The following is a 6,000-nucleotide window of genomic DNA, read 5'->3' as shown; positions in this document are numbered from 1 at the left end:
CTTGGTACCAGAGGGAGCGGAAGAGGGCAAAAGCTGTAGAGATTGGAATACATCCAGCAAATAATTGAGGACGTAGGTTTCAAGTGCTACTCAGAGATGAAGAGGTTGGCAGAGGAGAGGAATTCGTAGCGGGTCGCATCAAACCTGTCAAAAGACTGATGACAAAAAAAGAAAGGAGTCTACTGGGGTACACTAGTATGTGAGACCCAAATATGATAAATTTATTAATGTAAACTATTATATTATAAACGATGTATGTCTCTGATGGGCTCTATAAAGCGAATCGCTGACTTTTTTGCCAGTGCGTTACTATAGATGAGTGGATTAATAATTTGTATTTGTTGAGTAACCCGAGACTGTACGTAAACTGATTTGATGAAAGGACTAGTTAGATACTTACCTTTCGTAATGTTTCTAAGATCTGGTAACACAGATACATGTAATATGATGATCTGTATTAATGCCTTTTTAGTGAGATTAGATAATACTTGTATATAAATGTATTTGTTTGTGGATCAATTAGTAAATATGATGTAATTTTCAGAGTAATGTAATTTCAATTGTTAGATGTTCTTGAAAAGCCAAATTTAACTTGCAATAGAATTCACTAAAAGGATCTGTGTTAGCAATTCACTACAATCAGTAACGCCTCACTGTCCAGATCATATGTTTTCCAAAGATGTTGGATTTTTCTTCATTTATCAGCCAAAAGAATTTCATGTGCGTTTCAAAGCATTACGGCCATCATTGCACACCGCTGAACCTGTAGCTAGCATATTTTCATTTTTTTCATGAGAGACCGGAATATATAGCACTCCACCGTTGCTGCTTTAGAGGTTAAGACAATTTAATTTATTTGTTATGTGCACAGGGACCAAAGTTATCAGTTTTGAACAGTGCCAGAGGGTTCACTGTCTAAGGGGCTGAATGTATTTTGGAGTTACTGTATTTCTTTAGTGGTACTGTGAGTTGCATTGTCCAATCAGTTCGTAAAAAGTTTTTGCTAACAGTAACATAGAGTAAGTACACAACTTGCAGTTACAACACGCTACACGATAACTCCAGTTCGTATCCATTCCTCAGTCACGGATTCACACAAAAAGTTATTTCAAGAACGTTACAATAACATTTATAAAATATTCCGTCGGTATTTTCCGGAATAATATTTATTTTATACTTCGTTGTGGATCGGCTTTCTAAAGACTTCTTCAGGCAACCTAAGCCTAAACACATAGTCCATGCAACAACAGGGAGAGTTTATACCCGAACAAAAAATGGTTCAAATGACTCTGAGCACTATGGGACTTAACATCTTAGGTCATCAGTCCCCTAGAACTTAGAACTACGTAAACCTAACTAACACTTAGAACTACGTAAACCTAACTAACACACAATCCATGCCCGAGGCAGGATTCCAACCTGCGACCGTAGCAGTCCCGCGGTTCCGGACTGTAGCGTCTAGAACCGCACGGCCACCGCAGCCGGCTACTCGAGGTTATTTATACAAGACCGGTGTCCCTTTACGACTATAAAGCTGTACATAAAACACAAGTGTACTGAAATACACAAGGAAGCTTCGAAGAAATAAACCTTAATTTACCTTACATTCAGAGATTAAAACTATAAGAATATAAAAAAGCGAGTACTGCCAGAGATTATTATGTTAAATGGACAAAATAAATGGTGTATGTGATGAATAGGCAAAGCAGAGTGGAGGAGGGGGTGCAAGTAGTCACACGAATGCGGTTGGCGAACAGATATACTTTTTACAACAAGGGTACAATTTCTGGTAATAAAGTAATAACAGTCACTTAATATTAGCACATCCTAAGACAATATGCTTCTTGTAAATAACACAACTGTTCCCCACCCACATTCCACCGACTCTTTCCTTCCCAATGCTTCCCGTCACTCCGACCACACTCCTAACCGTCTTGTTTCTTATCTGTTCATATCGTACATGTACTGCTTTGGCTTCTATACTCTTATAGTTTTAATATTTCAGTATAATGTAACACAAGGTTGATTTGTCTATAGCTTTTCTACGAATTGATTGTGCCTGTGTGTTTTGTACAGATGGACAGAGCATTACGGGTGTAAGTCTGAGAGGTTATCACGGATTTCGTTTGTGAATTAATCTGGATGAAGTTAAGTATCAAAGATGGGTCAAAAATGGTAAATAGGATGCTTTTGTAGACCACATGAGTCAGGAGCTTTAGTGGTAGAGCGATTCATACAGAACTTCCAGAATGTAGTTAGCAATTTTCCTGATCGCCCCGTTGTAATAGTTGTGACTTGGACTCGCCAGGTATAGATTGGGAGTGTCTTGCTATCAAAATTGGTGCAAGAGACAGGGATTCGTGTGAAATTGTTCTGGATGTCTTGTCCGAAAGTTACTTTGACCAGACAGTTGGGGAACCATCTCGCGAGAGTAACGTATTACACCTAATGGCAACAAACAGGTCTGAAATTACCGAATCAGTTAACGTAGAGGAAGGTATCAGTGATCATAAGGTTGCAGTAGCATCTATGACAACGGGTCTGATAAAGAACGTTAAGAAAGGTAGGAAGATATTTTTCTTAGCAAGAGTGACAGGATACAAATTTCAGATTTTCTGAGCATTCAACATCAAATATTCAGTGATGAGGACGAAGATGTGAAAACAAATGGTAAGAATTCAAAGGAATCGTGCAATATGCCCTAGACAAGGATGTTCCGAGTAAGGTTGGTTTGCTAGCTCAAATGGTTCAAATGGTTCAAATGGCTCTGAACACTATGCGACTTAACTTCTGAAGTCATCAGTCGCCTAGAACTTAAAACTACTAAACCTAACTAACCTAAGGACATCACACACATCCATGCCCGAGGCTGGATTCGAACCTGCGACCGTAGCGGTCGGTCGGCTCCAGACTGTAGCGCCTAGAACCGCACGGCCACCCCGGCCGGCGGTTGGCTAGTTGATTTGAGGTGAGGAGACCAGACGGCGAGGTCATCAGTCCCATCGGATTAGGGAAGGAAGGGAAAGAAAGTCGGCCGTGCCCTTTCAAAGGAACCATTTCAACATTTGTAAGCGTAGGCTTCCGCGGCCGTTGTCTTCTTCAATAAAATTCTTCAGGGTTTCAGACCGCATCGTCATAATTTAAAATGCGCCAACGTTTCGGCCAGCGTTGCAGCTAGCCTTCATCAGGGCCTTACGTTAACTGCTAAATGAACACACTTGGTTCCTTAGATAGCTGCACGAGAAAACCGTGTCGTTACTTGATTGGCTGTAAAAGGAGGAGGAGGAGGGGTGAAAGGTATGCTTTATTGGTGTTTCCTTTATTATCTGTCATTGGCTGAAATAGCTGTTTTCTGTTGGTCTTTATATCAATCCACCCCATTGGAGGAGACGGACGAATAGCGAACAGGTGATGGCTGTGACGTCACACTGTTTCCATGCTGTCCAGAAGCCGGCTGCGGCGTGCCATTGCTTTGTGTGCTCGCGACCACTACTGCGGCTCTCCGCGTGTCTGCATGGGCCGCCAACATGAATAGAGAGGACGGGTACAAGCTTCCGAGGTCTTGGCTGCCTGCAATAGCAGGGCTACGGAGCGGCGGCAGAGCCGTGGCGGCCCATGCAGACACGCGGAGAGCCGCAGTAGTGGGTCAAAATCATGTATTCATCCAGTCTGCGACCACACTGGTTCCGAAACGGAAGATGACAGAGAGAAGGTCGGAATATTGAATTCGGTCTTCCGAAATTGTTCCATCGCGGAAGATCGTAACACAGTCTCTCCTTTCGACATGGCAGATATTCAGACAGCCGATCGCGAAACAGTATTGACAACTCATCTTGCTACCCCCGCCAACAAAAAATGGCATATTTCAGAGCGATGGTACACCGAATTAAAAAAGTACGAATGAGTGGCACAGACCAACAAAATGAAATCAATATAATTAAAAAAAATGGTTCAAATGGCTCTGAGCACTATGGGACTTAACATCTATGGTCATCAGTCCCCTAGAACTTAGAACTACTTAAACCTAACTAACCTAAGGACATCACACAACACCCAGTCATCACGAGGCAGAGAAAATACCTGACCCCGCCGGGAATCGAACCCGGGCGTGGGAAGCGAGAACGCTCCCGCACGACCACCAACTGCGGACTATAATTAATTAAAACTGTTGCTCATAATAATGGATATAAACCCATAATAATAGGAAAACTCCACAACAAAATGCAGACAAAAACCACAGATCCTCTTCACAGCAATCCACACAACGTGCGCTCCAAGCCAAATCAGTGTGCCACGGAACGCAAACCTAAATATGCTGCTCTCCCATACATAGGCCCACTATCATAGCAAACAGCAAACTTATTTAAAAAGAAAAATATCACAATCAGCTTTTCCACAAATAATAAATTACAACAAAAAGTAATCCATGATGTAAATACCTCCAAGAGTCCCTACCGTAAATCAGGAATATATAAACTCAAATGCGATACATGCCCGAAATTCTACATTGGACAGAGAGGCAGAAGTTTTGAAGTTAGATACAAAGAACACAATGATGCTGTAAGGCTTGGCAACTTGAACAAATCTGCATTTGCAGCTCATTGATGAAGAAAATCATTCTGCGAGAAACACTGAGAACAACTTAAAAATTTTACATCTAGCAGAAAAAGGAGCCACTATGAATATATTAGAAGAAATTTAAATACACACACACAAAAACAGCACCCCAGACTCTATCCTTAATGAACAAACCGAGTTAGCAAACACCCCTTTCCTGAAAAATTTCCAAAAATTATTTTCCACTCTCCAAAGCAAATAATATCAAGTAGCAAATTTATATGTTACTACATTCCAATCCCAAAGATAGCAGGCGTTGACAGATGTGAAAATTACCGAACTATCAGTTTAATAAGTCACAGCTGCAAAATACTAACGAGAATTCTTTACAGACGAATGGAAAAACTGGTAGAAGCCGACCTCGGGGAAGATCAGTTTGGATTCCGCAGAAATGTTGGAACACGTGAGGCAATGCTGACCCTACGACTTATCTTTAAAGAAAGATTAAGGAAAGGCAAACCTACAAAAATGGTTCAAATGGCTCTGAGCACTATGGGACTCCAACTGCTGAGGTTATTAGTCCCCTAGAACTTAGATCTAGTTAAACCTAACTAACCTAAGGACATCACAAACAACCATGCCCGAGGCAGGATTCGAACCTGCGACCGTAGCGGTGTTGCGGTTCCAGACTGCAGCGCCTTTAACCGCACGGCCACTTCGGCCGGCGCAAACCTACATTTCTAGCATTTGTAGACTTAGAGAAAACTTTTGACAATGTTGACTGGAATACTCCTTTAAAATTCTGAAGGTGGCAGGGGTAAAATACAGGGAGCGAAAGGCTATATACAACTTGTACAGAAACCAGATAGCAGTTATAAGAGTCGAGGGACATGAAAGGGAAGCAGTGGTTGGGAAGGGAGTGAGACAGGGTTGTAGCCTCTCCCCGATGCTATTGACTCTGTATATTGAGCGAGCAGTAAAGGAAACAAAAGAAAATTTCGGAGTAGGTATTAAAATCCATGGAGAAGAAATAAAAACTTTGAGGTTCGCCAATGAGATTGTAATTCTGTCAGAAACAGCAAAGGACTTGGAAGAGCAGTTGAACGGAATGGACAGTGCCTATAAAGGAGGGTATAAGATGAACATCAACAAAAGCAAAACAAGGATAATGGAATGTAGCCGAATTAAGTCGGGTGTTAAGGTTAATGCATACATGTGCTGATCCGCGGTGCCTTCCAGAACGACGAGATCACCCAGGGAATGCCACGAAAATATTCCTCAGACCGTAATGCTCAATAATCTGGCATGGACCCATTTGTTTACAAATGTTTCAACCCCGCATACGCCGACGCCCATCTGTCCGATGGAACATAAAACGTCATTCAACCGGAAAGGTTACCTATCACCCAGTGGATGTCCTTCATCGCCGATGAGCAGCAATCA

Source organism: Schistocerca nitens, chromosome 10 (genome assembly GCF_023898315.1).
Source record: "Schistocerca nitens isolate TAMUIC-IGC-003100 chromosome 10, iqSchNite1.1, whole genome shotgun sequence".
In the NCBI taxonomy this organism is placed as follows: Eukaryota; Metazoa; Arthropoda; class Insecta; order Orthoptera; family Acrididae; genus Schistocerca; species Schistocerca nitens.
Note: the sequence above shows the minus strand (reverse complement) of the source record.